Source organism: Hydractinia symbiolongicarpus, chromosome 4, assembly GCF_029227915.1.
Source record: "Hydractinia symbiolongicarpus strain clone_291-10 chromosome 4, HSymV2.1, whole genome shotgun sequence".
Lineage (NCBI taxonomy): Eukaryota > Metazoa > Cnidaria > Hydrozoa > Anthoathecata > Hydractiniidae > Hydractinia > Hydractinia symbiolongicarpus.
The window spans coordinates 15575234-15596487 of NC_079878.1; the positions used below are offsets into that span (position 1 = coordinate 15575234).

At 35.8% G+C, this 21254-nt stretch overlaps 1 protein-coding gene across 3 annotated transcripts in view; it reads right to left on the reverse strand.

Moving 5' to 3' along the window:
- Nucleotides 1-21254, reverse strand: part of LOC130641567 (activin receptor type-1-like) — an 81664-nt gene that overhangs the window by 25826 nt on the left and 34584 nt on the right. The window contains exons 1-2 of one of the 3 annotated variants that reach the window (XM_057448417.1): nt 9479-9580; nt 1459-1514 (exon numbers count right to left, since the gene is read on the reverse strand). The gene's annotated coding sequence lies outside the window, so the exon portion shown is untranslated. Of the gene's footprint in view, nt 1-1458; nt 1517-9478; nt 9581-21254 lie in introns of those variants that run through there. The other 2 variants (XM_057448420.1, XM_057448419.1) reach the window with 2 other exon arrangements.

Consider the following 21254-nt stretch of genomic DNA (forward strand, 5'->3'; position numbering starts at 1 on the left):
AAAAACAAAATGAAAAAACAAACATTTTCTCATCCCATCTTGTGAAAATATAATGAGCATAGAAGATTATTAATGATGTTATTTTTTTGTGTGGAATATTATACTAAACAAGGTGAATCAATAACATTACTTTAAAACCACCATTGGTAAGACCACTTGCAGTTGATTATTTGTTCATGGTAATTTGTTGCAATGCACTAATTTTGTAATCACAAAAATAGTTATGTGGGTAAACAGAAGTTTAAGTTTTTATGTGATTTATAACGAAAGTTAGCTACTTTCACTAAAATAGTTATAATATAAATGAAAACTAGACAGATTATTATTGCCGTAACACACTCTTTTGTTATGATTATCATACATGTTTAAAATTATGCTAGCTAAAATGTAATACTGAAGACTTTTATTGGATAACATCTTGGAGGAAAGAATACGGATTCGTATTCTTGCTTTCAACACGACACAAGAATAATTCTTGCTGTATAACTTTTAAAACAACACAAGAACAACTCTTGCTGCATAACAATTTGAGCAAGGAAGTATTTATCTTTTCACCTTGAGTGCTAGTTACATTTTTTTAGTGAGAAAAATTATTATTATTTTTCCTTCGCAACTAAAAAATATAAACTGTGTGTTTATGCTAAAATACATAGAAAAATATGCTTGTCGTAACACTCTCTTCCGTTGTTATTTTTATTATTTTTTTTATTGTTCTGACCATACATTCTTGATAAAAATTATTTTTATTTCCCTGGCAGACCGTAAGCTACCATCAACTTCCCCCGTGGAACAACTAATTAAGTTGGAGTCGCCATATGATAAATTAACATGTAATACTTTACACAGTCATTTATAATGATCTGCGCTTGATAAAAAGGCTTTAAAAACAATTTCTTATAATAAAAACGGCTTTTCAGAAGCAAATGTTACGAAACTTTTGCCCACATACTTTATTAATTATTTACAAGTGAAATACGCAAACGGAAAGGGTTATTATTTCAAATCCCAGCATAAAATAATCAAGCAAAACATGAGAATTAAATGGAAACACAACAAAGAGAAGGAATGAATAATTTTTATTATCACAAAAGGAAGATAGTGATACAAAAATATTTGATTCGCAAATTGCAAACTCCTAATTCGAACCCGGTTGGTTTAACATATTTTCCGGGTTTTACATAGTTCGCACTGAATAGGGTTAAGCAATATCTGGCCACATCAACATATTATATTGGTGTGGCCCTTCTAATTCATGCATGCAAATGCTGACATGTTAACAAAGCAGGAAGTAGGCAAATAAAATATCTTGTGCTGCAAACAAATTAAAATGGTTGTAATGACTTACTGAGTGTCAATAAAAAAGGTGTACAGATGAACTACAAACTTAATGTATTGTTAAAGAAAACTGGTTGCATATGTATACACAAAAAATAGAACTAGTTAAACTTAAGTACTAACCTTCAAATGTGCATACTTTCGGGAACTTCTAACATTGAATTTGTACATTAATAAGTCTAAAATATAAATTTAAAACAATATATATAAAAATATAAAATAAGTTTGCAAACAGGGAAATAATGACCAATGTTTTGTTGATAGGTTGGCATATGGGACCTAAGTGTTAGTGTTGATCATTATGTTTATTATTTGTTTCTTTATAGTGTAGCATTATAACTAGTGGGTGTAATAAATATATGTGTACATCGTTTCACTATCTATGGTTATTATCAATTTAATATGGTAGCAAAGGTAGTTGAAGAATTTAAAGATGAGTGGCTATAAAAACCCACCGGTGTTCAATAGCAAAGACAAACCATATGACAGATATTGTAAAGAGTTACGTGCTTGGTGCGTTGTAACAGATTTAGATAAAAAGAAACGGGGAGTTGCAGTAGCATTGTCTTTTCCGGAAGATGATCCAAGTGGTGTTAGAGACAAAGTGTTTAATGAACTGAAACTGGAAAGTATTAATGCCGATGATGGCGAAGAGAAACTTATTGATTATTTGGATAAACTTTTTAAAAAAGATGAGTTAAGTGAGGTATACGAACGTTATACCATATTTGATAGATACGTACGTGAAGCTAACCAGAAAGTTGAGACTTTTGTTTTGGAATTTGAAAAAAGGTATAACCGAATAATGCAAAAAGATATGAAATTGCCTTCCTCAGTGTAACCTTCCCATGCGAGATTGCTGGAAAAAGCATTTTCATCAAAACGGATGTGATTGATAGTGAAATCCCATTATTATTGAGCAAAACTGCAATGAAGAATGCCAAAATCAAATTAGACCTTGAAAATGACCAAGCTGAAATATGGGGCAAAACAGTAGACCTTGATAGTACCTCATCAGGACATTATTGCATTCCGCTTGACAAGGAAGAAATACCAATTTCTGATTGCCTTTATACCTTGGAAGCTGATGTATCCAGAACAGAGGAAAAGAAAACGCTTGTCAAACTACACAAGCAATTTGCCCACCCTTCACAAGCTAAATTGAAAGCCCTACTGAGTGATGCGATGTTTGGGATGATGATTATCAGTCTATATTAGATGAAGTTTATGCCTCTTATGAGATATGTCAAAGATTCCGTAAAACACCACCACGACCAGCAGTTTGTTTACCTTTGGCAAATCAATTTAATGAGGCTGTAGCTATGGATTTAAAAAAGTGGAACAAGGACGTAAACATTCTATATTTGCTTGATCTCATCAGCCGATTTACCACTGCAAGAATCATCAAAGATAAAAAACCATCCACTATCATAGATAATGTTATGCAAATGTGGATTGGTTCTGGATTTGGAGCCCCACAGAAGTTCTTGGCAGATAATGGTGGCGAATTTGCCAATGAAGATTATAGAAACATGTGTGGAAACTTAAACATTCAAGTCCTTAACACAGCTGCTGAAAGCCCGTGGCAAAATGGAATCTGTGAGAGAAACCATGCTGTTGTCGACAGATGTCTGGAAAAGATACTGGCAGACAATCCAACAGTGTCTTTGGAAACGGCTCTAGTGTGGGCAATAAATGCAAAGAACTGCCTGCAAATGTGGAACGGATTTTCTTCCTATCAACTTGTATTTGGACAAAATCCCAATCTTCCCAATGTGATGACAGATTTGCCGCCAGCTCTTGAAGGTACAACAATGAACCAAGTGTTTGCAAAGCATATCAACACTTTGCATGCTGCTAGAAGAGCATACATAGAAGCTGAGTCATCATCAAAAATCAGACGTGCCTTAAAACATAAAATTAAGGTAAATTGTACTCAATTTGACAAAGGTTGTAAAGTCTTTTACAAGAGAGACGAATCCAACAAATGGAAAGGACCTGGCACTGTAATAGGTCAAGATGGAAAAATCAGGCCATTCCTTGAGACGAGTGCGATGGCACGCGCACTCGTCCGCACACTCGTAAAAAGATTTACGAGTGCTTTTTTTCGCACTGGTGAATTTTTTCTTTTTCTAAAATATTATAGAGTGATGAAAAAAGCTAATACGCTGATTACATAACATTCATTTCTTTGTGATTGATTTGTTTAAAAAGTATAGAGAACATTAAAGTCGCCCCCTTTCCTTCATGCTGACACTCTTATGCTCGGCATAACACTGAGACTGGAACAAAAGACGGAAGACCATTTGGAACTACTTCACAAGTCAGTCCGACCTTCATCGTCACAGAGAATACTGCGAGAAGAGTGTGCACCCATGCAAGTTAAATATAACCAGAACATTGGAGAGGTTAGGTGTCCTGTACCTTAATACAGCTTTCAGATGAATGTTTTCGTGATGTAATACCAAAGAAAAAACATGTTGAATAAAGTTTAAAAAATCTTTTTAAAAGGAGAAGGAGAAATCGATAATGTTTAGAAATATATCTAATGCCAAAAACATATAGCAAATCTGCCAACACACCATCGCACTTGTGGTTAATACGTTTTACAATCAAAATTCATCTCTATACAGCAATAACCTAACGTTGCAGTAAACAAAAAATAGTTAAGTGTGAATCACACTTGCAAATATTCAAATCGCACTTGTAAATTTAGCTTACAAGTGCGATTTTTCACACACCATAGCAGTCGTAATTTTTTTAGCGGGTGCTTTTTGTAGCTCTGGCATAGTTTTATTCAGGAAATGGCCTGAAAAATTGTCTTTGTGCGACATGGAAATGTTTATGTTAGGGTATCAACCAACAGACTGATTAAAGTTGGGCATGAATTTCAAGAGCCAACAGAATCAGATCCTGGCCCTGAAATAAAAGTTACCTCAGGTGAGGTGAATTGCATTCGTGAATCTTCAGACGAAGAAAGCACTAATCAAAGACAGCATGCCAATGCTGCTATACACGACGGAGTACAACTTGATGATGCCACCTTGGACCAAAACATGACCGACAATGTTACGGGTATGCCAAAGAAAAATGATGAAATTCCCTATAAACCAGGTGACAACATTTGGAGAGAGGCAACGATAATCAGCAGAGCTGGCAAAGCAACTGGGAAGTATTCTTCCTGGTACAATGTGAAACACCCAGATGAAGAAAATCCCATTTGCATAGATTTTCAGAGTATTGACAAATAGGAAAAGGTAGAAAAGGGAAGAACTGAGGAAGTAAACATTGTCTTAGTGCCACAACAACGCCATTGTGACAAAGATGTTATCACTGCCAAGGAACAAGAGATTAAGAACTGGAAGGATTTTGAGGTTTTTGAAGAAGTGAGAAATTCAGGACAAAAGACAATTTCTACTACATGGGTAATTACAGAGAAGAAAATTTTGTAAAAGCCAGACTCGTTGCAAGAGGCTTTGAAGAGGAGCAAATTTTACAAGTTGACTCGCCTACTGCCTTGAAAAGCACCCTGAGAATTCTGATAGCAATCTCCAGTATAAAAGAGTGGCAATGCCAAACCACAGATATCAAAGTTGCTTTTCTTCAGGGATGCGATATCCAGAGAAATGTATTTTTGCAGCCACCAATTGAAGCAGATGACCAAGGCAACCTTTGGAAACTTAAAAAGGTTGTATATGGATTAAATGATGCTGCGCGACACTGGTTTTTTACTGTGAAAAAAGAAATTGAAAAGCTTGGATGTGTACAATCCAAGTTCGATCCAGCTATGTTCTATTGGAAACGTGAGGATATTCTAGAAGGGCTTTTTGTCATCCATGTCGACGATTTTATTCACTCTGGAACAACATCTTTTGAGAAAGAGGTTGTTTATAAATTAAGAGATGTCTTTCGAATTGGGAAAATTGAGGAAAATTATTTTAAATATGTTGGCTTAAACATACAGCATAACAATGGTAACATAGAAGTGTCCCAGAATGATTTTATTGACTCGATGCAACTTATACCTCTATCTCCGAAACGTCAAGCAAATAAGTTTGAGAAACTTAATTCCACTGAAATTGCCAGTTTACGGAGTTTGATTGGTCAAGCAAATTGGGTGGCCAGTCAGACCAGGCCTGATGTTAGTTTTGATGTTTTGCACTTTAGCATGTGTATCAACCAGAGTCCAGAAGTAAGACATCTCATTGAAGCTAACAAAATGGTAAAGAAAATTAAGTCTGATCAGTTTAAACTGATATATCCAAAAATGAATGTCAACCAGGAGCTTCGATTAGTCGTATTCACAGATGCTTCCCATGCAAATTTGCCAGATGGTGCATCTAGTGCAGGTGCACATATCATTTTATTAGTTGGAGAAAATAATGATTGTTGTATACTAAATTGGTCATCAAACAAAATTAAAAGGGTAGTGAAGAGTACCACAGCTTCAGAAAGTTTAGCACTATCAGATGGGTTGGACGATGCACTGTACCTATCTGAATTACTGGCGGAATTGCTAAGAAAAGACGTAAAGAAAATCACAATAAATGCCAAGATTGATAATAAAAATCTACATTCACTTATATATTCAACAAAAGTAATAAGTGAAAAACGACTGCGTATTGATATTGCAGCAATAAAAGAGATGCTAATTCATAACGAAATAGTTGTCAGAGTTTACAAAATATTCTGTCGATTGGAAAACTTGATGTGTTATTTCATTGTGCACACAGGTTGTGTACTTTCTTTTGTTGCAGACGTTTCAAAAACTATGGACTTTCTACGAACTACAAAAAAAGGGAGGCGTGTGTTAGTGTTGATCATTATGTTTATTATTTGTTTCTTTATAGTGTAGCATTATAACTGGTGGGTGTAATAAATACATGTGTACATCGTTTCACTATCTATGGTTATTATCAATTTTACACTAAGCTGACAAGATTGTCTTGAAAAAAACCACTAAAAGTTTCCCACCAAACCAATGCAAATTTAACACTGTTTCTTTTTTTTTATGTTCAGCACTTATTGCTACTAGATTTTGAGACATATGTGGGTATAGTGACAACTTCATCCATTGGATCCGCATGGATATGAATCTTCACCTGACATCCTGTCCAATTGCTTCAGCTACACGGTTTTTTTGAGCTGATTTAATTTGGCTTTAAGAATCAAAGGGTTTTTGTCCAGTGGTGGAAGCAAATTAGCCTACTTTAATCTCTGATGTTTTCTTACATTTTAATTTTTTTTTGATGTGTATGCTGGGCAGAATTTGCGTCTACTATTTATGGTGAGTCGTTGTGTGTCTACCCCAGTGAGGATAGGGTGTTTACAGCTCAGGTGTACGCGAAAAAAGAGAGAAAATAAACACTGACAAGTTGTAAGGAGAGGAAAAAGATGCAGCGCGCAGTTATTAAAATATGCTGGGCTGCCTTTGTCAGCCTATGTTTTGTGGTGTGTGCGTACTTATGAGAGTAGGGCAATTTTACAGAAGTCGTTGTAGAAAAGAGAGAGAAAGGAAACAACGAGAAGTTGTAAACAATAAGCCTATTGACATATCTGTTCCAGTTCCCCAAAATACACAGAAGTATCGCCACAGTAAACATGAAAACGAGGTTTATTATGAACATTTTATTTTTCAGAGTGTTTTTGCTGAGAAGAAGACTTTACCACAAGATTTTAACTTTATAATCAAGTTTTATTTCCATATTTTCTAAAATAATGGATACAGATAAAATCGAAGAGGTTAGTAGTAGTAAGGGTGAAAACGAAAATATTCTCGTGGTTTGGAGTGTGCAGCTTTTGTTCACACTGCCCTTTATGTTTTCAACGATGACAAAAATGAGTATACAACAGCTCATGATATTTCATATGCCAATTCCATTTAACACAAAATTCCTTAGTCAGTATATATATGAGAAAATGAAAGATGACATCAAGGAACTTTCCAATAATATTGCTAAAAAATGGAACTTAACAAGGAAATCAATTCATATCAGAGCAAAGCATTTTCTTTAGAAAAAATAAAAAGTGATCCACGAGCAGTAAAATTTTACACCGGTTTTCCAAACTATGAGTCACTGTTATCAGTTTTGTCATGCTTGGAACCAAAATTACATCGTATCCACTATTCAAAGTCTCTTGGTAAGAATCATGGTAGTTTATTTTATCAAAACTCCAGATATAGCCATTCCAAACCTGCTCGTAAACGATCACTGTCTTATGAGTTTTTTATTGTCTAGTACGTTTGAAGGTTGGTTTGTCTGTTGATGATATAGCTGATCGTTTTAATGTGTTTTCTGTTCACATTGCAAAAATATTTACCACTTGGATAAACTTTCTTTATTATGAACTTCTTCTGTTGTTCCCATTTCCTTCTCAATAAATGGTTCGAAAATACATGGCTAAGCAATTTTGAGAGTACCCCACCACATGTGTTATCATTTTTGGTACTGAAGTTTTTATACAAACCCCTTCTTCTATGGTATCAGTCACAAACATGGTCACAGTCTAAACATCATAACACTTGGAAAGCTTTAGTGGGGTCATCCCCCAATAGAAGTGTCACGTTTGTATCTAAGTTATGGGATTGTCAAGGAAGTAACAAAGAACTAACGAAAAAGTCTTTTTACCATATGTTTAACGACAGTTACTTGTGACTTAATCAGACATTTCAACGTCAACGCCCCTCTAGTTAGTTAGTAAAAAAAATTGAATTTAGCAAAAAAAAGTTGAGTAGTCTATGTGTGCTGCTAATCCATAAGCATATATAATATGCACCTGTAAAGTTTTTCTTATATATTTATGCCCTGTTGGTCTCATGGCTATGACACTCATGCAAATGAGAGATCCAGGTTCAAATCCTGGACAGGGCTAGGAAAAACATAATTATCTTTACAACAACCAGGTAACAATGAGTATATGATAGCTATATATATAGCTATTGTGAGGATAATTGGTATTTCTCGAATAGTAGGTAGTGTTAAATCATTCATCACTTTCATTTATAGAGCACAACAATGCCTTCTCAAGAAAAGGCAGCTATATGTACCTGTTTGTCTTGACCAGTCTCAACAAATCATATTTTCAGAATAAGAGTCACTAAAAATTTTCCCTTCCGAACCTAGGAGACCTTATGACACTGTTTATAATACCATAAGTATTGCGATCTTCTTCAGGACATGTAGGTATATATATTAATAGTGTTGCCATCATTTGTTATGCGACAGAATACAGCAAAAACTCAAAGGATAAGGTCAGATTTTGTGCTAGATGTTTTCTCCATTTGAACAAACAAAATTTTTTTTAGTTCAGAAACACGCAACGATCCTAAGTCGTCTTCCAAACCATTAACTGTTTTAGTATGAGGTAAGTGCTTGAAACTGATTCATATTGCACTTAATTGCAGCCAAAAATAACAAAAATTTGTTAAGTAATTTGTGCACTTTCCCACTACAATTTCAAATTGTTCATAATAAACCTCGTTTTCATGTGCGCTATCATTTTAAGCCGCCATGGTTAATTGTGAACATGTGATTTGGAAAAGAGCTTATTACCAGAAGTTGTTTGAGACAAAATAAGTCAGTGTAATGACTCGTGACGTTTCATGAGACTAGAATATGTGTCGACTGAAGGTGAGTGTTGTTAATTTGGGTACATGCACCAGAGATCTTTGTGTAGTTTTGCTTGCTCAGCATCCTCACCCCTTTTCGCCAAATATCCCTTTATATCAACATCACAAATGCAGGTAATGAAAATACATTTGTCTTTCTAATACTGTGGTTTTTGTGAGAATCTCTATATAGGTTTGCAAAAATAAAACTTAGTAGGTCTGGAATAGTTTGTATATAATTGCAATATAAGACTCAGCCTTAAGAAACAGGATGTGTCAATAAAACCCACAAATGTGGATTATAAACACCAAGCATTTGATCCATAGTTCGTAGCCCCTATGTCTCACTTCTCTTCTTAATAAAAACACTTCTTTTTGTTAGTCAAAACACTTCTCTTCATTTCTCCGAAATCTTCTCTTCTATTCAAACACTTCTCTTCCAAAGCGAGAAACACTTGTCTTCCATGAACTCAAATAATTCCCAGATTCACTTCTGGTCCCGAATATTGATTAAGCTGGATTTTCATAACTTACGTTTTTGAATAAATGACCGACCACCCTCATTTTGATTCTACAGTATAATCCCCAATTAGCGGACACCATCGGTGTATGACCAAAGTGTCGCTAATTGGAAATGTCTGCCTTATAGAAAGTTTTACATTTTAAGCCGCAAATTAGAAAATAAAGCCGATTTTTGTAACACAAAGGAAAAATATAACAAATAATAATATAATATTAACACAATGATAACGAACCAAACTTTCCATCTTTACAGATTCTTACAGATTCAAAGTAAAAAGAAATGCTTAATTCCCCTGCATCTTGTAATATATTTTTACTGGAAATTGGATTTGAAATAAGGCGACCATAAGTTGTTTTACGGGCAAAGTCGATAGATAGCGAAATAAAAATAATTTTATCGAGAATGTATGGTCGGAACAACAACAAATAAAATTAAAAAAATAACAACGGAAGAGGGTGTTACAACAGCCTTTTTTCTATGTATTTTCGCATAATGCACGCGGTTTATATTTTTTAGTTGCGGAAGAAAAATAATAATAATTTGTCTTACTAAAAAAATAGGACTAGCACTCAAGGTGAAAAGATAACAACATATTACATAAGCGTTGTCTGTAACAGCGATGTACGGAACATTATTTTCTAATTTTTATAGAATATTTTTATCCATTTATATCTTAGCAATCACAGTGTGCATGATAAAATAAATTGCAGCAGTGGGGAGGAGATAGCTGCATGTGTCTTATTAAATGCATTTTTAATTGTATTTTTCATATTTGCAATGGTCACCTGTTGCTTGAAGTTAGCGAAGATAAAAAAGAAATTTATCATTTATACATTTAATTTTACATTTTTCAATATTTTTAACAGAAATTAATAATGGGCACTAGGTTGAGAAATACATGTCAATAACACCTAAAAATGATACCTGCTATACTGCTCTATTACCAGAAGCAAATCATTTCAATGTGCTCAATGTGATTGCAAAGATATAAATAGATTAGAATTACATTCAACACAAAAGAAAAAATTATCTCCAGAATTGTGTTTTAGAGCAAGCGTAATTTTAAACTTAAGAATAATCATAACGAAGGAGGGTGTTACGACAATAATAATATTTTTTTCACGAGATGGGATAAATAATGTTTGTTTGTTTTTAAATTTTTTTTTCTTAAAAACATTTTTGCCTGTTATTATTATTTTGTTGTTTTCGTGAAAATTAGAACAACTAATTAGGTTGGATTCGTCTAAACAAGAAAGAACCTTACCACGACGAAAATATTTTTTATTTAATAAAATAACAAAACAATAACTATTTAATGGCGTTGTTCTCTCATGACATTAATTAAGTGTTATTATAATGTTTAAAGATGTATCATGACAGTCACGATGTGGGTCGCGAAAATCACAATGCATCGTGCAAGTCGACCCCACGATGGATCGCGACTTTCACGATGCTCAAAAATTTTACTATCGCGACAGCATCGCGAATCGTGCGCGACGCGCACGATACGTGGTCCACGATGTTAGGTGTCCTGATTCCAGTACTGTAGTTCTGCAGAAACACAGTCGTGAGACTTTGGAAGAACATACAACAAACGTAAACAGATGGTGCAAGATTAGATGTATAAAGCAATGGGTTTTGGATATTTTTTTATTTAACATTTCAACTTATCCTTCCTCGATTTATCATCTAATGCTTTAAGGATTAAACTAACCGATTTTTTTTTTTACCATCTTATATCCGACAAAAGTTCCTTATTTTTTAAACTGATTATTTCAAGCCAATTGTTTAAAACTTTTGTAATTACACTAGGGTCATGTGTGCGTTTGTTGTGTGTCAATGTGCTGGTTCTGTGTGTGTAAATGTGTGTCCATTTGTTTTCAGTTTTTGTTTTGTTTATTGTTTGTTTTTGTTTATTTATTTATTTATTTATTTATTTATTTATTTATTTATTTATTTATTTATTTATTTATTTATTTATTTATTTATTTATTTATTTATTTATTTATTTATTTATTTATTTATTTATTTATTTTTTCCTGGTTATTTAATTGATATATACCCCACTTCATATGTCCCTAAATTGTCATTGATCATATAGTCCTTTAATCAAAGGTGGCCTCACATTTTTCTAGCTATGCTATAGTGTGGTCTCCTGGATAATTTTTATAGTTGTGTGGATATCATTATTTTTATATTTATATTGTATTTTATTTTTGCTGTTATCCTTACAAATGAATAAGTCTTGTAAATTTTTTATTCCGAATAAATGACTACTTACTACTACTTACTTACTTCCATCAGACCGCATTTCTTGATATTATAGTGTTTAACTCAAACGCCAAACGATGGAAAACGTTTTTCGGCAAATGAACAAGAGCAGAAACGATGCTATCATGAGCAAGTTTGCAAATTGAATATGGTTCCTTTACACCTTTGGTATTTTCATGTCACAAAGGAATGGGATGCGAGTGTCACTTATTTTTTATCACGCCCTGCCCTCCCTACCCTTCTCTATGCCTTCGCGCTAAGTAGGTACACTCGGCCAGCGAGTCACCTTCTGTCTTCAAAGTAGAATTTTGGGTTATCGAGTTTCGCTTTCACCCTCATGCTTACGCAGAAGATTTGGAAAATAAAATCTGGATCAATCATCATCTCGATTAATCCTTTAATTTTGGCTTTATAAACCACAGGTAGAGCTAAAGATTTTTCAACCTAAGTGTTCTTTCTACCAGCTAGCAAGTTACTAAATCAAAATCATGGCACCTAAAAATAAGCAAGTGCCCAGAAAAGGCTCCAAATTATCAAGCTGCAGGCCTGTGCACAAGACGAGGATCTTCATCTATGTTGTCCCAGCCATCGTCTGGTAAGGAACTTATTGATGTGCAGTTGTTTTACATAGAGCCTCACATGCGCATAGCCGACCAGTAGGCATCCATGGGAAAGAAAGCGCTACTTCTTCTAAGCAGGCAAATGCCTCTGCTGCAATGACGACCAATGAAGTATGTCCGTCACACAAAAACGTAGCCTGTAGAGTTACCAAAGTCTTCAAAAAGTGCCTAACCTTCAAAAAGAACAATTTTAAAAGACTAAGGACTTGTTTGATTTTGTAAGAATGGGAATTACCAGCCAAGTAGAGGCAAACCACGTAAATTTTATTTAACATTTTTTTGTTTTCTTCTCGCTCTCGCCCTTGACCCCCCGTTTATTATTGGACCCTGTTTCTACCCATACATATGGATATGGCAGCATCTTTAGCTAGCTGTATATATTGCCTATGGTAAGGGTAATAGTATTTATGTAATATGGATCCTCTTTTGCCATTCAAAAAGATTTTTAAATGGTGGCTATTTTTTCTCATCCATAAACCGAAAAAACTGATGAAAACTCAACTGTCTTTAACTGCTTTTACTCTTCAGCAAGGCTATTCACAGCTTGCAGTACCATATTTATATACAAAATAGTAGTAATGATATTATCCAATCACATTTATGATGATGTCATTATTTTTAGTGCCGCAGTTTTGAAGCTTGACGCTGTGTGTTTTGCTAAATCACACATACGGAGTAGTGTGATATGTTTGTTTACCCTTTCGTCGCGGCGACGGCGGCGGCGGTCTTCAGGAAAGTTTCATCACACTGGATTTGAGTTGTTTTATTTTGCGTATGCCACTGTATTCGAAATAGTGCTTTATTGTTAAACAGGGTTAAAATAGACATTTATTTCATAAATAGTTTCTTATTTACAATATTTAAAATCGTCAAATTGTCGACTTTTGGTACAATTATGAATATAAAAACAATAACTATTACATTTCTAAAATGTTATACATTGAAAATTGTAATAATACCAAGGTTTAAACTGGAGCAGTGGGCTACACAGCGTTGAACCAGCATCGAAATGAAGGCAAGCACTCATTCAGTTACCGTAAAAAATGTGTGACGGAAATATACTCGGTACTAAAAGATATACCTTGAAACATAGGGGGTACAGAAAAAATCAGGGGTACAATAAAATTTATTACATCTTTCGGGAAAAACTATAGCTAGCTATAATTATAACTATAGCTAACTATATCTTGATATAGCAGCTCCATATTTATTTTTTTATTTTTTATTTTCTGCAGTGTTAAGTCATAAAATTGTCCCTCTCTCTCCCTATTCGGTGTTAGAACTGAAACTAACACTGAAAACTAAAATTGGTTAAAACTTGGTAAACTATTAAAACTATTGGTACAAAACTCTTAAAATATTGTAAACTATTGGTTAAAACTATTCTGTTAAAATATTGTAAACTATTGGTTAAAACTATTCTGTTAAAATATTGTAAACTATTGGTTAAAACTATTCTGTTAAAATATTGTAAACTATTGGTTAAAACTATTCTGTTAAAATATTGTAAACTATTGGTTAAAACTATTCTGTTAAAATATTGTAAACTATTGGTTAAAACTATTCTGTTAAAATATTGTAAACTATTGGTTAAAACTATTCTGTTAAAATATTGTAAACTATTGGTTAAAACTATTCTGTTAAAATATTGTAAACTATTGGTTAAAACTATTGGTAAAATATTGTGTAATAATCTTCTAGTTTAGCAAGTTGGTAAACTAAGCTGGCTAGCTAGCTAGCTAGATACTGTTGGCAACTACATTTTTTAATATTTTTAAGATCCCTGGTTATCCATAGCTATATGTTATGTGTATTATGCTGTATTACTTTATATCCAAGATAATTAATCTAACAGTTATTGCTGTGTTTCTGTTACTTTTGCTAATTTTGGCTGTCGATATTGAAATAAATCCTGGACCAGGCCCGCAATTTCATCAAAAAGTTGTTCTGGCTCTTTTCACCAAGGTGATCCCAGATTTGATGAAAGTAGTGGTATACAATGTGCCTGCAATGCACTCTATTCAATATGTTTTTTTGCAATTAAAAAGGTTTCAGTTTGGAAATCGTTTGATTTAGATTATGTATTAGAAAAAGGAGATGAATTGTTTAAAAGATAGAAGAAATGCCTTCCAGTGTACTAATTGAAAAAAGTAATATTGAAATTAAAAAGTTATCTAGTCTTTACGGATTAATGGGACAAACAGATATTTTTGTTAATCACGACACAATCACTGATATCGGAAATGGTCTAATATTTATGGCAAATGAAATTAGCTTCTCATTGATTTGGGCAAAAAAATCAATTTTTTGTTTGATTCTCACAGTCGGGATACAGATGGCTCATTAGTTGCAGATGGAAGTTCAATTCTTTTATCTTTTAAGTCGCTTATTGATGTGCAGAGGCACATTAAGTATCAATATTCTAAACATTTTGCTGCTTATTGTGCGAATATGCAGTTTGAGATACAGTATATCAAAATTATAGAATCCAGAAATTGTTCTGAAATTTTATCTTCTCTTATGAAAAACCGAAAAAAGATTCAGAACAAAATTTCATTTGATAAACATTACAGTAAACGTTACAGTAACAAAAAGTGTGAAATGCGTTTAAAATATCTCAGCATGAAGATATAAAAATGAAAAAGTGATTAAGTTACGCCAGTATTGTCTGGACTGAAATGCATGAAACTATACTGAGGAGGAAGCAGGAAAGTTATGTTAATAAATCTAATCAGACTTCAAAAGAAAGGATAAAAAAATTCACTAAAATGATAAAAGAAGGGCCATTCTATATTTGTGTGGTCTGCAATCGTTGTCTTTACTTTAGATCAGTAATACTTTTCGATGTTGGCAAATATGATATTCACATATTTGACTTTCATAAAAATGTTGAAAGTCCTGATGGAAAGTTTTACATTTATCGCACTTGTCATACAAAGTTAAAAAAGTCAGAAATTCCTGCACAAGCTGTTTGGAAAAAACTTGATATATTCAATTTCCCTAATGATTTAGCAAATTTGAACAGACTTGAAAAAGTTTTAATATCCAGAAGAATTCTATTTAAAAAGATCACAATAATGCCTAAAGGCCAAATGCCAAAGCTCAAAGGCAGTATTTGCAATGTTCCAATAGACACGGCAGATTTAGCAAGGACGCTACCTCAAGGAGCTGATAGCAATGGTATTGTAATGCTGAAATTAAAGCGCAAGTTAACTTACAGAGGTCATTATTCTTTGAATCTGTTTCACCAGAAAAAGTTCAGGCAGTACTACAATACCTGAAAATGAATAACCCTTTGTACCAAGATATAACAATTGATATAGGTCAGATACCAGCTGATATGTTATCTCTAGCTGAACCTATTGAAATACCAATTGAAACACAGTCAGAAAATCATGTTCCTGAAATTGTTAGAAATGTTATCGAAGACTCTAATAATCCACTGGATCAGTTTAGAGTAGGGACGTCGGAAACTGTGCTTCTATCTAATATTCCTCAACCAGAAGAGGCAGTAATTGCACCAGGGGAAACTATGACACCTCTATCAGTTTTAAGGATGAAAAATGTGAGGAATTGGCTCACCCTTTTCTCTTCCCTACTGGAAAATTTGGTTACAAGGCTGACCGTAGTATTAAGTTAAGTCCAGTAAAGTATTTTAATCAACGCTTGTTAAACTATAAACAAAATTTGCTTCAGACTCTGATTACATTTTTTATGCACTTTCAGTCATGTTACACTTGAATTTAAACAGCCAAATAAATATAGCAATGGTCACTTCCAATCGTTTAACAGCTGGTATGCTGTCCAATAACTTTTCCGATACAGTAAAATCATGTATTGCAAAGGATGAAGGTTTCAATTTTATGAATTACGGAGTTTCATACCGCGCAGGTCTGTGCGCTAGCGAAGCGCTTTGTAGGGACAAATTTTTGGCTTGTTTTCATTTTTCTCGATAGCCCAAATAATTTTCATGGTCAGTTTTTCACAACTATTCTGGTTAGTGCTGCGAAAAGAGGCAGAAATGCAAAATCCTGCCTGATGTTTCTTCAACTAATTTTTTTACTTTAACTGACGTTTTGCTTTTTAATAACACGTTTAAATGGTGTTGCTAACCCTCTTTGTGGTATATTGACATGGGTAAGATGTTGGAATCGAAGAAAACTTAAATTACTGACTTTTATAGAGAGGCAAGAGAAGACATAATGTTGATGTTGGTTTTAGGGGTTATCTTCCTGAAGTTGCAAGCTACATATACCATACATTTTGTGTTGTGAGGAATAAAGTAATGGTTAAAAAGAAACACTATTATATCATTATCAGTGCACTTTGGCAAGAAGAAATAAAAATTACAGCATAGAAAGATTTAAAGGACGTTTTTTACAGTAAGTTATAGCTAGCTAGCTAGCTAGCTATATATGGATCTGCAAGTTTGACATGGATTAACGTGGAAGAGCATTTAATAAAGGATTTATTTGCAAAATATAGCTAACTAGTTATATAAAAAAGAGCACAGATGAAATTGACTGAAAATAAAATACACACTTCAATGATATAATGACTGGCTTTGCCTTTTCGTTAGACATTATTGTATAAATATATTACATAACTGGCTAAGGAAGGAATATATATAATAGCATGTTACACTGTATTACTGTGTTCTAGCTAGAGTAGGGGATGAATATAATCAGGTTTTAGGTTTTTGACGGTCAAACCCCTATTAAAAAACGCTGCTTTTAGACCCCTTAAAACAGCTATGACGTCACAGATTTCATCATGCCTCAAATGAGTAAATACAAAGTTCATCATGCCTCAAATGAGTAATCACAGATTTCATCATGCCTCAAATGCGTAAACACGTGACATCATGACGGCACTCGACAAAACTGCTGACATCAACAAATCTGTTTGAGTAGGGAAATTCCCTACTCAAATTGCGACCGATGTTGGTTGGAACCTATCTATAATAAAGAAGATATCAACGCCAGTAGCAGCAACTCGCGATGCTCTTGCGGATCGACTACAGAGCGTGCGAGACACTGATACTTCTTATTATAACAAGGCGAGGGAGAGGCCTGGTTACGGTCAAGCTTTGAAAGCCACTGTTGAAGATGTAGATTTGGCTCTAGAAAATGCAGCTGAAAATGGTCACATTGAGATTCTTAAGCTGTGCAAAAAGTGGGGTGCGACAGACTTTAATTGGGCCATGAAACTTGAAGCTGAAAATGGTCACATTGAGATTGTTAAGCTGTGCAAAGAGTGGGGTGCGACGAATTTTAATTGGGCCATGAAACTTGCAGCTGAAAATGGTCACGTCGAGCTTGTTAAGCTGTGTAAAGAGTGGGGTGCGCAAGACTTTAATTGGGCTCTAGAACATGCAGCTCTTAATGGTCACATTGAGATTGTTAAACTGTGCAAAGAGTGGGGTGCGACAGACTTTAATTGGTCTCTAGTAATTGCAGCTGAAAATGGTCACATCGAGCTTGTTAAGCTGCGTAAAGAGTGGGCTGCGACAGACTTTAATTGGGCTCTAGAACATGCAGCTAAAAATGGTCACATCGAGATTGTTAAGCTGTGCAAAGAGTGGGGTGCGACGAACTTTAATTGGCCCATGAAACTTGCAGCTCTCAATAGTCACATCGAGATTGTTAAGCTGTGCAAAGAGTGGGGTGCGACGAACTTTAATTGGGCTATTAATAAAGCAGCTGAAAATGGTCACATTGAGATTGTTAAACTGTGCAAAGAGTGGGGTGCGACAGACTTTAATTGGTCTCTAGAAATTGCAGCTGAAAATGGTCACATTGAGATTGTTAAGCTGTGCAAAGAGTGGGGTGCGACGAACTTTAATTGGCCCATAAAACTTGCAGCTCTCATTGGTCACATCGAGATTGTTAAGCTGTGCAAAGAGTGGGGTGCGACGGACTTTGATTGGGCTCTAGAAAGGGCAGCTAAAAATGGTCACATCGAGATTGTTAAGCTGTGCAAAGAGTGGGGTGCGACGAACTTTAATTGGGGTATTAATAAAGCAGCTGAAAATGGTCACATTGAGATTGTTAAGCTGTGCAAAGAGTGGGGTGCGACGAATTTTAATTGGGGTATTAATAAAGCAGCTGAAAATGGTCACATTGAGATTGTTAAACTGTGCAAAGAGTGGGGTGCGACGAAATTTAATTTGGCCATGAAACTTGCAGCTAAAAATGGTCACACATGTTGCGTACGTCGACATACAAGTCCTCATTCTGGTTCATTGTGCTTGGTGTGTGGCTCACCTTCACACGCTGCTTCTTCCTTATCATTGCAGCATTGTTTTAACCTCCGTGCATGGATCGACCTTCTTTCCGAATATGTTACTCATAACTGCTTTATTACAAGGTGACTTCGCTTGAAATAAATGCCTATAAATCCCACTTAAAAAGCTGGAGACGATTTTACGCTCGAGGAAAACATTCCAGACGACACAGAAGATGGGTCCTTTAGTAGACCCGAGGAACTTCCTGCCTAGCCAGGTACCAGTTCTACGAAAACGCTGGAAGAGCGTCAAATGCAGGAGGGTACACGATTAAGCCAAAGAGAAGAACTAAAACGGTCAAAGGTCGATGGTCTCTACTCTCGTTTTGAGGGGAACCGGATGCGAGATATTATGACGACTTTAAACTGGAAGATCGGCTTATCCTTAAGGGTGCAATAAGAAAACCAAAGACATGTGCGACATGGCGGTTGTCATATATCCTCTGGCGCTCGAGGATGTTCAAGATCATTTCAAGACTATTGAAATGTGTAATAAGGCAGTTCAAGAGGAGCCCTTGGTACTTAGGGACGTTCCGGATCATTTCAAGACCTGGAAAATGTGTGCGAGGGCAGTTCAAAAGGATCCCAGGGCACTCAAGTTTATTCCGGATCATTTCAAGACTCGTGAAATGTGCCATATGGCGGTACAAGAGGAACCCTGGCTGCTCAAACTTGTTCCGGACCATTTAAAAACCCAGGAAATGTGTGACGGAGCCGTTGGGATGGCGCCTTTGCTACTCAAGTTTGTTCCAGACCATTTCAAGACCCAAGAAATGTGCACAAGGGCGGCTGAGCGGAGATCCTGGCTATTCGAGATTGTTCCGGACCATATCAAAACACAGGAAATGTGCATCAGTGCCTTTGAACATGCACCCCTAATGTTTAAGTTTGTTCCAGACTGGTTTGTTACCCAAGAAATGTGTAGCAAGGCGGCTGAAGAGAATCCCGAGCTACTCGAGGCCCATCGCTTGCGAAAAGCGTGGAAATATAATCTTAGGAAGGCACTTCTTCCAATAGCCTGGCATCCGAACAGGGCCGTGGAGTGGTGTTCTACCGAAGATGAAAAGGCAGACCTTGAGGTATTGTGGAGTTAAATTTCAGCGCATGATCAGAGGTTCATGTTTTTTTATAAAACAAAACATGAAGAGATTCCAAGAATTATGCAATAGAAACGTTGACTTTAACCCCTGGATGCTCCAGTATGTCCCCGACTACTTCAAAACGCATGACATGTGTACCTCAGCGGTTGAAGAGACCCTGTGGTATTTGCATATATCCCTGACTATTTTAAAACACTGGAAATGTGCACCAGTGTCGTTGAATTATACCCTGGGATGTTCGAGTATGTTCCAGATCTCTATAGACCTGGGGTTACTCAAACTCTATCAAATAAAGATGTGAGAGCAATGCGATGAATGTGGGAGGATTCTCGACAGATACGACAGATGTCGCTGTGAACGGAGGTTCTTCATAAGGGGTAAGTTGCTCTGCTGGTTTTGCTATTATGAGTACATCACGTACAACGGAGGTAGCTGCCCGTTTGATGCTAGTTGAAGCTTTCTCTCCTTAATAAAGAGGATGTTGAAATTTGGAGAGAAAACTGTTAAATCTGAAGACTTTTACACCAATTCGAAACCGCTAAAAATCGAAGAATCCCAAGTCGAAAACCTCGTACTGAGCGACTTTATCCCAGTAAACAAAGGCAAGGATGAGCGCTTCGTGATTGGCTATCAGGATCAAGACGGCCACCTAAGACCGTTATTGATACTAACCCCTGAAAAGATCCGCTCCAAAGGTGTCTCTGAATACAGTGAGGGTTCCGCGCTAACGATGTCGTTTGATCTCGCCAGCTATCCCAAGTGGTTAGAAAAATACGAAGAGATTTTGGACGGGGTGGAATCCCTGGAGGGGATGTGCTTCACCAATACCAGCGTGAAAAAGGGCAGTACCTCAACACCAAGCTCAAGATGTGGGATGGTAAAGTCAGAACAAAATTCCATAAGAAGATACCACTAAAAAAAGCTGCGAGTGTAAGGCTATCATCAAGCTGGCGAGCATTTATGGGCAAGGGCGCAACTACTACGCACAGACATACTTGGAAGAGTGTAAATATAACGAGGTTGAGGGATAGGGCACTTGCTACTTCAGTGATTCTGATGACGACGAGAGCTTCACCGTCTTGTAAGTGGATGTAAAGGTTCTATGTTGCTCTTCAACATAGAAACAAACATGAACGTTCCCGAACTGAAAAAGGAAGCAAAAGCACTAAAGGTCCGTAACTATTCAACAATGAATAAGGCTGAACTCCTCGAGCCTATCCGCAAGGCTAAGTACAAGGATGCCTCGACACAAACAGATTGTCCCTATTGCGAACCTTGCGTCAGGATCGCCTGGCAGAAGAACCTCGAAGAATACTCGGGACAGCTCTCCGAAAAGCAGCGACGTGTCGTATATGACTGTGGCCTTATCATCGACTATGATACTGGGGATGTACTCGCAATCGTCTAGAATGTTGTTCAACACGCTAGATCTGACCGGATATACCCGGCGGGTACACCCTATAAATAAGCTGGTGGCTCCTCTAGGTACCGCTCACATACTGCGCAGATTG